This window comes from Stegostoma tigrinum, unplaced genomic scaffold (assembly GCF_030684315.1).
Source record: "Stegostoma tigrinum isolate sSteTig4 unplaced genomic scaffold, sSteTig4.hap1 scaffold_63, whole genome shotgun sequence".
Taxonomy (NCBI): domain Eukaryota; kingdom Metazoa; phylum Chordata; class Chondrichthyes; order Orectolobiformes; family Stegostomatidae; genus Stegostoma; species Stegostoma tigrinum.
The window spans coordinates 1,751,107-1,770,078 of NW_026728568.1; the positions used below are offsets into that span (position 1 = coordinate 1,751,107).

The 18,972-nt window shown below is 46.6% G+C and overlaps 2 long non-coding RNA genes across 3 annotated transcripts in view; both read right to left on the minus strand.

Annotated features, from left to right (window-relative positions):
• LOC132209037 (uncharacterized) overlaps positions 1–5,145 on the minus strand; it is a 69,163-nt gene extending 64,018 nt beyond the window's left edge. For both annotated transcript variants that reach the window (XR_009445105.1, XR_009445104.1), the window contains exons 1-2: positions 5,054–5,145; positions 243–402 (exon numbers count right to left, since the gene is read on the minus strand). This is a non-coding gene — a long non-coding RNA (uncharacterized LOC132209037). The remainder of the gene's footprint in view (positions 1–242; positions 403–5,053) is intronic.
• The window catches only part of LOC132209040 (uncharacterized), a 433,067-nt gene that overhangs the window by 130,272 nt on the left and 283,823 nt on the right, over positions 1–18,972 (minus strand). The window lies entirely within an intron of this gene.

Below are 18,972 nucleotides of genomic sequence, written 5' to 3' on the forward strand. Positions count from 1 at the left end.
TGCACATCACTGAACACCTTGGGAAATTTAGCATGGCCAATCCACCGACCTTGCACATCTTTTGACTGTGGGAGGAAACTCGAGCACCCGGAGAAAACCCATGCGGGCACATGGAGAATGTGCAAACTCCACACAGAAAGTCAGCAAAGAGTGCAATTGAGACAGCGGTGTTAACCAGAGCCACTGTGCTCTATATTATGCTCATTAAGCTGCAAGCATTTTTTTAAAGAAAGGAAACTTACCATCGTCACAGGATGTGAGTGCTTTCAATTTTCTATCAGCTTTGAAAACTTTATCCATATCTGCCTTCACAAGGGCAAGGTGATGGCAATGGTGTGAGACTGGTTCGTATTCAGCAGCTCGTCATGCAAAAAATTAATGGCACTTTCAAGGCTTTTTTCCCTGGGGGCATAACAGAAAGACAGGAACATGAAAAAATCCTGAAATCTTTCTCCAAATTCAATCTCAGGGGGACCATCCATTCATCAAAATCCACAACCAAAGTGAAAAGTAATTTGATTCACTTTAAATCAACTATAACACTAATTTCCAAAACTTTGAAAACTCAATGTCCTGTTTTTCGAAGATGTCTGCATGTTCCATGTAAAATCATGTATTTCCACTGCCTACCAGGCTAATCATTTGCTCACTATGATCTCTGACTCACTCTCTCGCCCTCTTTGATTTCTGTAATACCCGCCATCCCTACCCTCAGCTACCTGTGCTCATATGCTCGAGGCTTCTCCAATTTTCTGACGTTCATGCGAATGCTTTAAGATCCTTGCACTGAATGTCAGCAATTTTTTCCAGAAGCCTCAATGACTACTGCCCAGCGGCTCTTCCATCCATATTTATGACTATCAAGTGTTTTGAGAGGTTGGTCATGGGTCACATCAACTCCAGCCTCCCACATTCCCTTGATCCACTGCAATTCACCTGCTGATGCAGCAGATCCATGGTAGATGCCCTCTCCTTGGCTTTACACATATCTCTGGAACGTCCAGATAACATGGGCATCTACGTCAAGCTCCTAATTATTGACCACATCTCCACCTTCAACACCCTAATTCCAAACAAACACATCTCCAAGATTGTGAGTAGGATTAATTTCTTATATTTTTATGCCAATTATATGGCTGAATTAAGTAAGTCGATTTAATTTTCAAACAAGTCTAGGTTCCTTCTTATTTTATCAGAGTCCAAATGTAAATTTATTCACATTAAAATTATTTGTATGTTGAAGCCATTCATCTAAGTTCTTATGACACTGAGAAAACATGATGTAGCAAAGACACCCAACATGTGCTGTCTCTATGATAACAAGGGGTCGAGCTGAATGAGCACAGCAGGCCGAGCAGCATCAGAGGAGTCGGAAAGCTGACGTTTTTGATCGAGATCTTTCATCAGAAAATGGACGCTAAAGAATCTGAGATAACAGGTGTCGAGCTGGATGATGCTGCTTGGCTTGTTGTGTTCATCCAGCTCTACACTTTGTTATCTCAGATTCCCCAGCATCGGCAGTTCCCGCTATCTATGTGGGCCTCCTCCTACGTGGGCGCTCCAGTTTCCTCCCACAGACCAAAGATGCGCAGGCTAGGTGGATTGGCTATGCTAAATTGCCCGTAGTGTTCAGGGGTGTGTGGGTTCGAGGGGGATGGGTCTGGCTGGGATGCTTCGACGGGCGGTGTGGACTTAGTGGGCTGAAGGGCCTGTTTCCACACTGTAGGTCATCTCATCTCTGATCATGCGCCTCTGTCTCAGTTCTGTCACAATTACATTGAGACTTACCCTTCGTATTGGCCCTCTAATAATGGGGCACTTCCTCAAAACTGACCATAGAGAATTGAGTCGCTGCCTCAGCATTGACCGCTTGACAACGAGCCACTGGTTCTGAATAGAGCTGCAATACCTCAGTCCTGACCCTCCATTCATGGGGCATGCCTTGAATTCTGACACCTGCATAATGAGGCACTGCCTCTGACAGCAATGCACTCCCTCAGTTCTGACCCACTCAGCACTGAAGATCTAACAGTGCTTCAATATATCAGTGTTGATCCTATGAGAATGAGGCAGGCAGTCAGTGCTGAGCCTCTGATAGAGCTGCATAAAGCTCATTCCTGATGAGTTAAACATGTGCATACCCTCAATTCTGACACTGAGGCACTGCCTCAGAATGGACCATCTGACAATGATGCAATACCTCAGTTCTGACCCTCTGACAGTTCTGCAACACCTCAATCTGCACCCTTCAATCAGTAGGCACTCCCTCAATTATGAGCCCTTTGTGGGCTCGTTCTGTGACAATACCTCATTGCTTCAGTGTCAGTGCTGAGAGAGGGCCTTTTTATTCACTCATCAGTACCTAAGGCACTGGCTAATTGTCAGCAGCTCAGTTCTGAGGCAGCGTCTCTTTGACAGAGTGTCAGCACCAAGGCAGACCCTCACTGTTATGGTGTCAGAATTAAAAGATTGCCATTTAGAGGGTCTAAGAAGTGGTGTTTCAGATTAGTCAGAGGATTTATACTGAGGCATTTCAGATCAGTCAGAGCGTGCCTCATTTTAATGCAGTAAGACTTGAGAGAATGCCTCATTGTGAGAGGGTCAGAACCAAGTCAGTGCCTCATTATTAGACACAGTCCAAAGATGTCAGTCGCTCTGTTCTCAGGTGATACCTCAATGAAGGATCATTCTTGAGTGTGTGCCTCATTGTTCATGGGTCAGTACAGAAGGAGTGCCTCAAAACTGGGGAGAGCCAAGTAATTAGAGATTTGGTGCTGAGGTCAGTGCCTCATTGTTACAGGGTAAGTTCTGAGGCAGGCTCACATTGCTAGAGGGTTAGTTCTGAGTGAGTATATTACTTGCACACAGTAAATACTGAGTCAGTACCTCAGTGCATTGGGTTCAGAGTTGATGGAGTACAACATGATTAGAAGTTCAGTCCTGAACGATTGCAGCTCTGTCAGAGGGTCAGAACTGAGGGGGCAGTGCTTTACTGTCAGCGGATCAGTTCTGACACAGTACCTCATTGCTGGAGGATCAGATCTGAATGAGTATCACATTGTCAGAAGGTCAGTACTCAGCCAGTGCCTCAAACAGAGAGTACCCATGCAAATAAGCAGTAAAAACACCCATGTAAATTAAATCTTAAAACACAGAGGATCCTGCAAACAAACCCTGAAACAGAGAGCCTCCTGGAAATAAACCCCAAAACACAGAATGCTCTGCAAATAAACTCAAAAACACAGATGGCACTGTAATTAGACCATAAGACACGGAGCTCATTGTTTCAGGGTTTTTTTTTAAACAAAGACCCAACCGTAACAAAACCATGAAATGAAGATCCTCCTGTAAATAAATGCTAAAGCCTAGAGCTCACTGGAAATAAATCCTAAACTACACTGCTTTCTGCAAATAAACCTTAGAATACAGCCTTTCTATGTAAATCTTAAATCACAGAGCTCTTTGTAAATAACCCGAAAACACAGGCCTCATTGTAAATAAACCCGAAAACAGAGAACTCCCCCCCGCCAGTGTATAAGCACTGCAACACAGAGCCCCCTGCAAATAAGCCATAAAGCACAGATCTACCCTGTAAATTAAGTCAAAAACATACAGGACACTGTAAAACACAGAGACCCCTACAATTGTACACTCAAACACACAGACCCCTTTAAAAAGAACTCTAACACACATCCCCCAGGAAGTAGAGAGGAAAAGACACGGCTGAATAAAGCCGAAAACACAGCGCACCTCTTCATGCACCCGAATACTGAGCCGACCTGTAAACTATCTGTAAGGCAGGGCCCTTCACAAATAAACCCTAAAAGACAGAGCTCGCGATAAATGAAGAGCGCCCTGTAAATAAACCCTAAAACACTGAGTAAAAACCCAAAAAAACTGCGGATGTTGGAAATCAGAAAAAAAATACAAAGTTGCTGCAAAAGCTCAGCAGGTCTGGCAGCATTTGTCAGTTGAAAAACAGAGCTAACCGGTTCCGGTTCGGTGACCCTTCCACAGAACCTCCCTCAGTTCTGCTGGGCTTTTCCAGAAACTTTGTTTTTGTTCCTGATTTGCAGCATCCGCAGTTATTTCAGTTTTCAATTCACCAGGCAGTCAGTAACATCAAATGGTTGTGTATCACATATTTACCAGTCAGACTCAAACACGCCAAACTCGTTCGCTCACGTGGTCTGAGAGAACAAGGTGTTGAGCCGGATGAACACAGCAGGCCCAGCAGCAGGAAGGCTGATGGTTCGGGCCTAGACCCTTCTTCAGAAAAGTGGTCACTTGTTAATCTTGTAACCTTTGCCCCTGAATATCCTGTGGTCTGCCCTGTTTACTCATATCGGTTAGCACTTAACAAGGCTTCCGGAGGCTGGCTGGTGTGTCTTTAGTGATACAGGGCCCATCGCCTTCAAATATCCTTTTGTGTGGTTTTTCTGTGACATTATATCATAAGCCTCTTTACTGTTGTACTAAATATCCTCTTTACCGAAGAACCCACAGCGCTCCATGTGACCACGATCGCGCTCTCATTCATTCATAACTTTACTGACCACTCACTAGGGTCCTCTGTTTCCTGTTACGCATTTCATTCATTCATTCATGATCTTGCCATACTTTTCACTAATAAAGGGAGACTATAAATTAAAATGTTCCTTCCACGCATTACTGCCTTTTCACAGTTTGAACTCGTGTTGCTGACAGTGTCCAAACCTGTGTCTACATCAGAGTCAATCCCTGACTATGTTAATTTTCTAATCTATTCAGAACAATATCTTCCCATCCATCGTGTCACCCGAAACTATGAATAATTATAATATTAATCAGCCCTCAACAAACGTCTCCCAGGACTTGAATAGCTGGCGGGACATCAAACAAGTTTCTGCTTTACCACATCTCTGTTAGATACATATTGACTAGGGCCCGCGATCAGTTTCAGAAAGTTCCTACTCTCTCTCAAAACAGCTCTTCCGTGAAATTGAGTGAGAAGAATGAGAAGGTCGGCAAGAGTGAAATCTCAAGTCCCGGCCGCGGTAATCAGGCCACTGACCTTTCTGCTGTCATCAACTGATTGTCAGCCCAATCAAATCACATCGGGTTGATAATCTTTCTGGTGTCGTCTAATTTTAAAAAAATAAAAAGGATCCACACCAGTCATTGCCCTATTTCAAATACCTCAGTCCTGTCCCTGTAAGAGCCCTCAATCCTGACCCGATTGGCAGTCAGACAACACTGCACGTCTACGGTACTGACCCTCTGACCATGAGGTACTCTCACAATGAGATGTTATTGTATAACATCCCATTGATTTCTATACTTCTACAAATTAAAGTCTTTTATCTGCCTACGCACAGGGATGCAGGCACTGCCCTGAAGCTTCCTGCCCAGCTAGGAATTCAGTGTAAAACTTTTGTAACTCTTTGTCTTCCCACACATCGGTATGCAGACACTGTCTTAAGCTTCCTGACTGAATACAATTAGAATTAAACTGTGTCAAATAGGGTTCGGTGGGGAACATTTGTAAAGGTGTGAAACTTCTAAAGCATGCAATTTCTGTCGCTGACAAAGGGGCCAGGGCACTGAATTTGTGATTTCAAGTTGCCAGTGTGTCTGGTTAGAACAATCTGTCCGGATAACAACTTGAAATCGCCTCATGCCATCAGCAGCCACTTCAAGAGCAATCGATACTATATCCTGTGAAAATGGGAACTGCAGATGCTGGAGAATCCAAGATAATAAAATGCGAGGCTGGACGAACACAGCAAGTCCAGCAGCATCCTGAGATGTGCTGTGTTCATCCAGCCTCACATTTTATTATCTTCGGGACTACATCCTGGTCTTTCACGTTCTTGATGTAATAATTGTTTGGTATCCTGTCTTTGTCTGTTGTAGTAATTATTTTAGGTATCATGTCATTGTAAAATGTGTAATTATTTTATGTATCATGTATTTTGTAAAGTATGAAGAGCGGGGACTGTCCGCTGCTCGGGGAGAATTACCTGCGAGACTCTGCGCTCTGTGCCGGGTTAAGTACTGTGATTCTCCACAGCTTGTACTTGCTTGGTAATAAAAGGATTCGTGTTTTCCTAAACAGGTCAGTGTCTTGTTATTGCAACAAATCCGTGAGGGTCTCCGAAAACGAACATGACAACAGTACTGATTCGCTGACAGTGAGGTCCTCCATCAGTACTGACCCTCTGACAATGAAGTGCTCCCTCAGTACTGACCCTCTGACAGTGAGGTTCTCCCTCAGTACTGACCCTCTGACAGTGAGGTTCTCCCTCAGTAGTGACCCTCTGACAGTGAGGTTCTCCCTCAGTACTGATTCTCTGACAGTGAGGTACTGCCTCGGTACTGACCCTCTGACAGTGAGGTACTCCCTCAGTACTGATTGTCTGACAGTGAGGAACTCCCTCAATGCTGACCCTCTGACAGTGAGGTACTCCCACAGTACTGATTCTCTGACAGTGAGGTACTCCCTTAGTAGTGACCATCTGACAGTGAGGTACTCCCTCGGTACTGATTCTCTGACAGTGAGGCACTCCCTCAGTACTGACCGTCTGACAGTGACGTACTCCCTCAGTACTGATTCGCTGACGGTGAGGTACCCCCTCAGTACTGACCCTCTGACAGTGAGGTGCTCTCTCACTCCAGTACTCTCACAGTGCTGCAATAACCATCATCCAATGGTACTCCCTCAAATCTGACTCTTTGACAAAGAGGCCCTGCCTCAGAACTGACTTGCTGACTGAGGTACTAACTCAATCCGACTAATTCGCAGTGCTGCAGTGGGAGCTGTGTTTTTTCATGTTGATTTACAGTGGGCCTTCTGTTTTAGGCTTTATTAACTGGAGGTCCTGTGTTTTGGGGTTTGTTTACAGTCGCCTCTGCGAGTTTATTTGCAGGAGGCTTAGTTTAAGGGAGGATTTGCAGGGGGCACTGTGTTTCAGGATTTATTTACTCGGAGCTCTATGTTTTACACTTTATTTACAGGGACTCTGGCTTTTATGGTTTCTTTTACATTTTATTTCCTGAATGACCCTTCTTAGGATTTATTTAAAGGGGTGTCTGTGCTTGAGAGCATATTTACATGGTTAACAAGGTGTAGAGCTGGATAAACACAGCAGGCCAAGCAGCAGCAAATGAGCAGGAAGGCTGGCGTTTTGGGCGAGACCCTTCTTCAGAAATGGTAGGGGGAGGGGGATCTGAAATAAATAGGGAGAGGGGGGAGGCAGACAGAAAATGGATAGAGGAGAAGATCGGTGGAGAGGAGACAGACAAGCCAAAGAGGCAGGGATGGAGCCAGTAAAGGTGAATGTAGGTGGGAGTTAGGGAGGAGATAGGTCAGTCCAGGGAGGATGGACAGGCCAAGGGGGCAGGATGAGGTTAGTAGGTAGGAGATGGGGCTGGGTTTTGAGGTGGGAGGAATGACAGGTTAGGGGCCCTGTACCCCAATGGTGTCAATGTGGACTTGACAAACTTCAAAATCTCCCCTCCCCGACCGCATTCCAAAACCAGCCCAGCTGGTCCCTGCCTCCCTAACCTGTCCTTCCTCCCACCTATCCCGTCCTCCCACTTAATTTCTCCTCTATCCGTCTTCTATCGGCCTCTCCTCTCTCCCTATTTATTTCACAACCCCCTTCCCCTCCCCCATTTCTGAAGAAGGGTCTCGGCCCGAAACGTCAGCTTTCCTGCTCCTCTGTTGCTGCTTTTCCTGCTGCGCTCATCCAGCTCTTCACCTTGTGACCACAGTCACAATGATCTTTAATTGTAAACTAATCTGTCATATTATTTGATCTGTTAAGGTTACAATGGTTCCCGTGCCTCCTATGGAATACACAGATGCTCTCCCTCAGCTCTGTCTCTGGGAATGCAAAGCTGCTTTCTTCCACGCTACCCTCAGAGATAACACCAGCTTTAAACCTAAGCCTAGCCTCAGCCCTAATGTTCACACTTGCATAAACATGAAACCTAGCCTCAGCCCTAAATCTTATTTACTGGGGGCTGTGCGTTTATGGTTATGTACTTTATGTACTTGAGCTCTGTGCTTTAGGTTTTATCTAACGTGGGTTCTGTGTTTAATAAGAACCAAAAGAACTGTGGATGCTGTAAATCAGGAACAAAAACAAAGTTGCTGGAAAAGCTCAGCAGGTCTGGCAGCATCTGTGGAGGAGAAAAACGAGTTAACTTTTCAGGTCCAGCAACCCTTCCTCAGAATGGAAGGGTACCCAGGCTCGAAAAGTTAACTCATTTTTCTCCTCCACAGATGCTGTCAGACCTGCTGAGCTTTTCCAGCAACTTTGTTACTGTGTTTAATAGTTTATTTACAGAAGGTTCTGTGCTCTAGGTTTTATTTACAGGAGGTTCTGTGTTTTCGGGCTTTTTACAAGGGACTCTGTGTTTTAGGAAAATTTACGAGTGGCTCTTTGTTCTGAGTTTCTTTTTTACAGTGATCTCCGTGTTTTAGGGAATATTTACAGTGAGCTCTGATTTAGAGCTTGTTTACAGAGGGCACTGTGTTTTAGGGTTTATTTACAGCTAGCTTTGCGTTAGGGTTTACTTACAGGGAGCTCTCTGATTGAGGGTTTGTCGGTAGTGAGATCTGTGTTTAGGGTTTATTTACAGTGAGATCTGTGTTTTTAGAGTTTATTCACAGGGTTTTCTGTATTTCATGGTTTATTTACAGGGTTTTCTGTGTCTTTGGGTTTGTTTACAGTGATCTGTGTTTTAGGGTTTATTTACAGTGAACTCAGCGTTACAGGGCTTATCTTCAGGGCCCTCTCTTTTTTGGGCTGATTTACACGGTACTCTGTGATTTAGGGCATATTTACCGGAAACTCTGTGTTTTAGGGTATACATACATATTCGAGGGTCAGTATGGAGGGAGTGCCAGGCATCAGCCCTCACCCTAACCTCAGCCCAAACCCTAACCTTCACCATTGGCCTAACCCTAACCAGAACAGGAAAGAGCCTAAGGGGCCAAATTGTGGGTACGCACCCTTAAATGGAAGGAGAGGGGCACCTTCTTCCCCCTCTCCCCCAACCCGACCTACACCCCCACCCCCACCCCCACACCCTATCCCATCCCCCATCCCAAAACCCTATTCACACTCCCCCTCTACTTTTTATTCGAAAGAGGAATCCAAAATTAGCGGTGTGCACCCATAATCCCTATTTCTGCGGGTGCGGGAATGCTAGATAACCCCCAGATTAGGGTTGCGCCAAAATAAAAGCAGCCTCTGGCACCCTCTCGCCGTGCCCCCCCACCCCGCAACCTGACCTTTATGATAAGGGGTGGGTGCCTTCCGCCTTTAAAGGGTTGGTTTGTCGGGAGGGCGGAGATGGGGAACCGATGCTGCCTTTCGGGGACCGAGCCGGCAGATCGCAGCAAAGATGAGCACCACCACGGGCGGGCCGCCAGGGGGCTGCAGTCACAAGAAACATCGCATGGGCCAAAGCTATGCCTGCCTTTTTGTGGGTTGCATGGAACAGTCCCTCTTCCGTAGCGACACTGGCCCGAAACCCACCTCTTCCTCAATAACTTAACGACTGTATCGGCGTCGCCTCGTGCTCCCACCAGGAGCTTGAACAGTTCATCCACTTCACCAACACCTTCCACTCCAACCATAAGTTCACCTGGACTATTTCTAATACCTGTTCACCTGGACTGTTTCTAATACCTGTCTCACCTTCCTGGACCTCTCTGTTTCCATCTCCGGCAACCACCTAGAAACTGATATCTATTTCACCGACTCCCACAGCTACCTAGAATACATCTCCTCCCACCCACCTTCCTGCAAAAATAACATCCCCTGTTCTCAATTCCTTCACCTCCACCACACCTGCTCCCAGGATGAGGCATTCCACTCCAATACATCTCAGGTTTCCTAATATTTCAAGGACCGCAAATCCTCCCCACGACTCCCACAGTGGTCGAGAACGCCCTTGACCGCGTCTCCCACATTTCCCGTAATTCATGCCCCCTCTCCGCAATAACAACCAAAACACAATCCCCCTCATCCTCACGTACCACGCCACCAACCTCTGGATCTAACGTATCATCCTCCAACCATCATCTTCAATCCGACTCCACCAAAGACATATCTCCCTCCCCACCCTTATCTGCTTTCTGGAGGGACCACTGTCTCTGTGACTGCCTTGTCTGCTCCGCACTCCCCTCCAGCCCCAATACAGCTGGCACATTGTTCCCTGCAACTGCAAGAAGTGCTACACCTGCCCCTATACCACTCCCCTCACTCCCCATCCCAGGCCCTAAGAACACTTTCCACCTCAAGCAGATGTTCACTTGCACATCTGCCAATGTGGTCTCCTGCATCCACTGCTCGCGTTGTGGCATCCTCTACATTGGGGAAACCAAGTGGAGGCTTGGGGACCGCTTTGCAGAATACCTACACTTAGTTCGCACTGAACAACTGCGCCTCCCAGTCGCGAACTGTTTCAACACCCCCTCCCATTCCTCAGACGACATGTCCATCTTGAGCCTCCTGCAGTGCCACAACGATGTCACCCAAAGGTTGCAGGAACAGCATCTCATATTCCGCTTGGGAACCCTGCGGCCCAATGGTGTCAATGTGGGCTTCATAAGCTTCAAAATCTCTCCTCCCCCACCGCATCCCAAAACCAGCCCAGCTCGCCCTTGCCTCCCTACCCTTGTCCTTCCTCCTACCTCAAGCCCCAACCTCCGTCTCCTACCTACTAACCTCATCCCGCTCCCTTGACCTGTCCATCCTCCCTGGACTGACCCAGCTCCTTCCTACATCCCCATCTACCCTCACCTTTACTGGCTCCATCCCCACCTCTTTGACCTGTCTGTCTCCTCTCCACCTACCTTCTCCTCTATGTATCTTCTATCCGTCTCCCCCTCTCTCTCGTTATCTCAGAACCTCCTTCCCCTTCCCAATTTCTGAAGAAGCATCTAGGCCTGAAACATCAATCTTCCTGCTCCTCTGATGCTTGCCCTGCTGTGTTCATCCACCTCTACACCTTGTTATCTCAGATTCTCCAGCATCTGCTGTTCCTACTATCTCTGCTAATGCAGAAAACTTGTCTGATATCCTGCAAGCTATTCAAGTCCTGGGAGACGGTTGCTGAGGGCTGATTAATATTATGCTTCTTCAAACGATGACACGATGGTATTGTTCTGAATAGGTTAGAAAATTAACATGTACTCAGGGATAGACACTGATGTAGACACACGTTTTGCAGCTGTCAGCAAAATAAAGCCGTGAGGATTAAAACTGTGAAAGGGCTGTAAATGGGGTGGAAGGAGCATTTTAATTCAGCCTCCCTTTCATAGTGAAAGGTATGACTAGCTGGCAATTTTTTGAATGAAATGCGGTAATATTAAACAAGCTATGCCAGTAAGAGGTCAGTAAAGTTATGAATGAATGAGAGCGTGAGAGCGCTAATATGTAGTGCTTGTGGGCGCATTGGTAAAGAGGACCTTTTGTACAACAGTATAGTAAAGAGGCTTGCACCAGTAATTATTTACCAAAATTCACTGGAATCTGGGCTGGTTCCCGCAGATTGTAAACTTCCTTTTTAAACAGTGGTGTCACATTGGCTGTTTTCCAAAAAGCACGTAACTATAGGTCAGTTAGCTTAATTTCGGTTGTTGGGAGAATGCGTGAATCCATCATTAAGGAAGATAATAGCAAGACAACTGGATATAAATTGTCTCATTGGGAACAGCCAGCATGGGCTCATGAAGGGGAGGTCATGTTTAATTAATTTGGTGGAATTCTTTGAGGACATACTTGCATGGTGGACAATGGGGAACCTGTGGATATCATGTATCTGGATTTCAAGAAGGCATTTGACTAGATGCCAAGGCTGCGACATGAGATAAAGTTGCATGACATTACAGGTAATGTATTGGCATGGACAGAGGATTGATTGACTAGCAGAAAACAAAGAGTAGGGGTAAATGAGTGTTTATCTGGTTGGCGGTCAGTGGCTAGTAGTGTGTCTCAGGGATCAGTGTTGGGACTGCAATTGTTTACAATTGATACATATGATTTATAGTCGGGGATGAAGTGTGGTGTGTCAACATTTGCAGATGACACTAAGATGAGCGGTAGAGCAAAGTGTGCAGAAGAACTGAAGGCCTGCAGATGGTTATACAGTCTAAGTGAGTGGGCAATGGTCTGGCAGATGGAGTTCAATGTCAATAAATGTGAGGTCATCCATTTTGATAGGAATAACAACAAAGTAGGCTATGGTTCAAATGGTAAAAAAATTGCAGCATGTTACTGTGCAAAGTGACTTGGGTGTCGTTGTGCAGGAATCGCTAAAAGTAACATTGCAGCAGGTAATTATAAAGGCAAATAGAATTTTGTCTGTCATTGCGAGAAGGATGGAGTTTAAAAACAGGGAGGCTATGCTGCAGCTGTATAGGGTCCTGATGAAGCTCCACCTGGACTACTGTGTGCAGTTTTGGTCTCCTGACTTGAGAAGGGATATACTCTCACTGGAGGGGGCACAGCGGAGACTGACTTGGTTGATTCTAGAGTTGAGAGGGTTGGAATATGAGGAGAGACTGAGTTGGCAAGGATTATACTCAGTGGAATTCAGAAGAATGAGGGGAGAGTTTATAGAAACATACAAGATTATGAAGGGAATAGATAAGGTGGAGACAGGGAGGTTGTTTCCACTGGCAGGTGAAACGAGGAGGAGGCGGGTATAGCTCAAAATAAAAGGAAGCAGATGTCAGACTGAGGACAGGAGGAACTTCTTCACCCAAAGGGTTGTCAATCTGTGAAATACCCTGCCCAGTGAAGCAGTTGAAACTACCTCGCTGAATGTGTTTAAGGCAAGACCAGATCACGTTATGAACATGAAAGGAATTTAGGCTTATGGTGAGCGAGTGGGTGAGTGGAGCTGAGTCTCAAAAAGATCAGCCAGGATCTTATTGAACAGCGGGGCAGTCTCGAGGGGCCGGATGGCCTACTCCTGCTTAGTTCTGATGTTTTTCTATTATAATATTATAGAGCCTCACAGAAAAAGGATATTTTAAAGCAATTTACCCTGCATAACTGAAGACGCACCAGCCAGAGGTTCAGAGGAAGGATCACCTGACCCAAAACGTTAACTCTTTCTTTTCCCTCACAGATGCTGTCAGACTTGCTGAGCTTTTCCAGCAACTTTGGATATTTTCCCTGATTTGCAGCATCCACAGTTCTTCCGGTTTTTACTGTGTGTTTTGGTATTTATTTACAAGGGGCTCTTTACTTACAGCCAGCTCTGTCTTTTAGGGTTTATTTGTAAGGGGCCCTGTTTTACGGATAATATACAGGTCGGCTCGATGTTGGGGTGTATTGACAGGTGCTCTGTGCCTTCGGCTTTGTTTCGAAGGAGCCCGGTATTTCACCTTTTACTTCCTGGGGGATCTGTGTTCGTGTTCATTTAAAGGGGTCTCTGTATTTGAGCGTAGAATTACAGGGGGTGAAGTTGATATTGTAGAAGTTTGATTAAACAGGACTCTGTGTTTTAGGGGTTATTTACAGTGAAGCCCGCTTTTTCCGGATGAGAGAAAGGCGTTTGAGGGTCTCTGTGCAGGCGGCTCCGTGTGTGAGGGCGAGGAGTGCGGCTGAAGCTTGGTTTAGTTTGGGCCTGAGGCTCTGCTGAGTGCCGGATTGGGCTAGCGTGAGGGCTGAGCTTTTCCAGCAATTTTGTTTTTGTTCCTGATTTTACTGTATCCACAGTTCCTTTTAGTTTTTACTTTTTTTTAGTGTTTATCTACAGGGGGCTCTGAATGTCAGGGTTTATACACTGGGGTTCCTGTGTTTTCGGCTTTATTTCACGGGTGCTGTTTGTTTTAGGAGGCTCTATTCTTTAGTGTTCATTTACAGGGCCATCTGTGTTTGGGGTTTATTCACAGTGAGCTTCGTGTTTTAGGAGTAATTTAGTGGGTTCTGTGTGTTCGGACTTAGATACGGGGGCTCTGTTTTCGGGTTTAGTGAAAGGGGCCTTTTTTTTAAGGAGTTATTTACAGGGCGCTCTATGTTTTAGGGTTGGACATCAGCGACCATCTCACAATGATCACTCCCACAGATCTGACCCGCCGACAGTCCTGCAATCTGTTAGTCCTGAGCATCTAATCATGTAGCACTCCCATCAATTCTGACCCTCTGATAAAGAGGCACTTTCTCAGACCAACACAGTGACAATGCCACAATTCCTCACTGCTGACAAAGTACTAACTTCTCACAGAGGTAATTTTTCAGTATTGAGCCTCCAATAGAAATGCAATACTTCCGTACTGACCTTGTGAATGTGTTGCTCACCATTAATTCTGAACCCGTTCCAATGAAGCTCCTCCTCTGTGTTCAGTCTCTCATAATAATGCACTCTGGCTGTTCTGATCCTCTGACAATGCTGCAATTATGTATGAATTATTATCTTGTATTATCAGTACAGGACTCCCTCAATGCTTCCTCCATTACACTGAGGTCTATCGTTTATATCGGCTCCAACAAACCTGCTCTTATTTAACGGGCCAGGCATTGCTTCACTTGTACAGATTTTGTCAAGTCCTGCTGATGTTTCTGGGAGGACTTTTTCTGACACCTTAGAATTGACCCCTGACAATGTTGCACTCCCCCCTCACTAATGACCGCACCTGAGCTGCAATACCTCGGGGCTAACCTCCTAATTATGTAGCACCCATGAATTCTCAGCCCCTAAAATGAGATACTGCCTCAGTATTGACCCTCTGTTACTAATGCACCAAGTCAGAACAACCCTCCAGCAATGTGACCCTGCCTCAGAACTGACACTGAGAATGAGGCACTCCTTCAGCACTGCATCTCTAATCATACATTACATTGAGACATTCCTTGTGTACTGACCCTTTGAACAATCAGGCATTCCCTCAGTACTGACAGTCTGACGATTGTGCACTCCCTCGGTACTGGACCTCTAATAATGAGGCACTCCCGTAGTACTGACCTCTCATAGACCTGTAACACCTCAGCCCTTCTGCTCTGACAGTGCTGATCTCCTGACAATGAGGAGCTCCATCAGATTTGACCACCTGACAGAACTGCAAGACCTCAGTATTGCCCCCGTAATCAAGTGGCACTCCCTCAATTCTGACCCGATCACAATGAGGCTCTGCCTCGGTACGGAGTGCCTGAAAATGATGAAATCGCTCAGTGCAGACCCTGTGACAATGAGGCCCTCTCTCATTCTGACCATCTCACAATGCTGCAATACATCATTACTGATTGTGTAATGTGTGGGTCTCTCGCAATTCGAACCCATTTTTCATGAGGCACTGCGTCAGTTTTGACGCTGTGACAATAAAACAGCCCCACAGTTCTGATACGCTGACAGTGATTCAATACCTCCGTACTGACCCTCTGACAACGAGTCAGTGCCTCAGAACTGTCCCCCTGACAATAAGGGAAACCGTCATACTGACCCGCTGCTTCTGAGGCCCTTCCTCCACACTGACATCCCAGTGCAAAACTATTTCAGTACTGGCCCTTGAAATGTGAGCAACTTCCTTAATTCTGTCCCCCTTAAATGGCAGCACTCCCTCAGCATTGACCCTTTGACAATAACGCACTCCCACATTTCTGACGCTGTGACAATGAGGCACTCCCTACCCCTGATGCTCAGACAGCGCTTCAATACCTCAGGACTGATACTCTGGCAATGAGGCACTCTGTCAGGACTGACCCCAGGATAGAACTGTAATATGTCACAACTGACTTGATAATTGTTTAGCAGCCTCTCAGTCTGACCCCACGACAATGAGGCACTGGATCAGTATGGATCGCCTCTGACAAATGCGCTCCATCAGAACTAAACCTCTCACAAAGAGGGACTGCCTCAAGACAATGCTGTGATTGAGTCAATCCCTTAGCCCTGAATCTCTGATCATGTGGCTCTGTCTCAGCTCTGTCACCATTACCTTGAGACTTACCCTCCGTAATGTTCCTCTAACAATGAGGCACTTCCTCAACACTGACCATCCAGCATGGAGTCACTGCCTCAGGACTGACCACTTGACAACGAGACACTGGTTAAGAACTGACCTGCTCACAGAGCTGCAATACCTCAGTACTGACCCTCTCATCAAGGGACACTATCTGAATTCTGACACCTGCATAATGAGGCGCTGCCTCAGCGTTCACCCTCTGACAAACTCCTGAGGACCCCCTGTAAAGACTGACAGTCTCCCTGGACGTCCTATAAATACTGACAGTCTCTCCTGGACTCACAATGAACACTGACACACTCCCCAGGGACTCTTTGTAAATACCCACACACACACACACACACACACACACACATACACAGGGACACCCTGTAAATATTGACACACACACACAACCTGTGACACCCTGTAAATATTGACACACGACCTGGTAATCCCCTGTCAAGACCAACAGAGTCCCCGGGGACACACTGTAAATATTGACACATCTGTGTGACCCCCTGGAAATACTGACAAAGCCCCTGAAATCACCTGTAAAACTGACACACTCCGTGGGACCCCCTGTAAATATTGACACAGTCCCAGCAAATCCTGAAAATACTGACAGTCCCTGGGACCCTCTGCAAAGACTGACGCATTTCCCGGGGCCTCCTTTAAATACTGAAAAATTCCCGCGACCTACAGGGGTTCAGGGACTGTGTCAGTATTGACAGGGGCTCTTGGTGAGAGTGTCAGTATTTACAGGGTGTTCCGGGGAATTTGTAATTATTTACAGGTGCTCCCGGGAGTGTGTCAGTAGTTACAGGCGGTCCCATGGAGGGTCAGTATTTACAGGGCATCTCAGGGATTGTGTCAGGATTGACAGGGAGACTTGGGGAGAGCGTCAGTAGTTCCAGGGGGGCCCGTGGACTTTGTTTTTTCAGCGAGTGTTAGGGAGAGCTACAGTATTTCAAGGTGGTCCCAGGGAGTGTGCCAGTGTTTACAGGGATTCCAGGGGAGTGTGTCAGTATGCACCGAGCCCCTATAAATTCTGACACGCTCCGCAGGACTCCCTGTAAATACTGACATAGTACCTGAGAATCCCTGAAAATGCCACCACACTCCCAGGGACCCTCTGTAAACGCTGACACATTTCCCAGGGCCCGCTTTATACACTGAAAAATTCCCTCGGCCTCCTCTGTATACTGACACACATACCCGGACCCTTGTACGTATAGACACACTCTGCGCAACTAACCACAAATACTGGGATATCCCGTAAATACCGACACACACCTCACGACACACTGTAACTACTGTCACATTCCCTGGAACCCCCGTAAACACTGATAAACTCCCAGGACCCCCTGGAAATAATTACACATTCCCCATTCCCCCTGTAAATACCGATACACAGCCCGGAACTCCCGTAAACACTGACACACTCCACCCCCGGATACCGATACTCTCCCTGGGACACCCTGCAAATACTGATGCAATCACCGGGACCCCTGTAAATTCTGTCACACTCCTCGGGAAGCCCTCTAAATACTGACATATTCCCTCGACACCCTTTAAATACTGGCCAAGTCCCAGAGAACCCCTGAAAATACTGCCACACTCCCCAGGACCCTTTGTAAATACTGATATATTCCCCGGGACCAGCTGCAAATATTGACACATTCCCTGTCCCCGCTTTTAGTACTGAGAAACTCCCTGGGACTCCCTGGAAATAATGACACATTTCCCAGGGTCCCCTCTAAACACTGACACATTCCCCAGGAGCTCCTCGAAATACGGACACACAGCCCCAGATCCCTGTACAGACAAACTCCCTGCGACCCACTGTAAGTCTTGACATACTCCCTGAGACCCCCTGGAAATACCGATACACCACCCCTCCCGGGACCCCCTGGAAATACCAAAACACTGTAGGGATTCTCTGATTCTATTCTATGATGCCCTTGTCCTGTGAATGAATAAATAAAGAAACCTGGTGAAGCCGCCAAACAGCATAGCCAGCAAGTGATAGACACAGCAAAGTGATCCCACCATCAATAGATCAAATCTGAGCTCTGCAGTCCTGCCACATCTCGTCATTTACTGTGGTGCACAATTAAACAACTGATTGGACGTGAAGACTCTACACATATCCCCATCCTCAATGATGGAAGAGCCCAGCACATCAGTGCAAAAGATAAGGCTGAAGTATTCATAGCAATCTTCAGCCAGAAGGGCCAAGTGGATGATTCATCTCGGGCTCCGCCAGCATCACAGATACCGGTCTTCAGGAAATTCAATTCACCCCACGTGATGTCAGGAAACACTTGCAGACACTGGATACTGCAAAGGTCACAGGCCCTGACAATATTCTGGCAATAATACTGAAGACTTGTGCTCCAGAACGTGCCGCTCCCCGTGCCAAGCTGTTGCAGTGCAGTTTCAACACTGGTATCGACCCGACAATGTGGAAAATTGCCCACGTATGTGCTGTATTTAAAACATCGGACAAATCCAACCTGGCCATATACTGCCCTATCAGGCTGTACTCAATCATCAGGAAAGTGATAGAAGGTGTCAGTAACATTGTTATCAGGCAGCACATGCTCAGCGACGGCCAGTTTGGGTTACGTCAGGGCAGCTCAGCTCCTGACCTCATTACAGCCTTGGTTCAAACATGGACAATACAGCTGCATTCCAGAGAGGAAGTGAGAGCTCCAGCCCTTTACAACAAGACTACATTTGACCAAGTGTGGCATCAAGAAGCCCGAGCAAAACTGGACTCAATGGGTATAAGGGGACAAATTCTCCACTTGCTGGAGTCATACCTGGCACGCAGAAAAATGAACGATCTTATTGGAGGTCAGATATCTTCGCTCCAGGGGATCCCTGCAGGAGTTTCTCGTGGCAGTGTCCGATATAACCATCTTCAGCTGCTTCATCAATGAACTTGCGTTCATCATAAGGCCAGAAGTTGGGATGTTCCTGATGATTGCACAATGTTCAGCATCATTCATGATTCC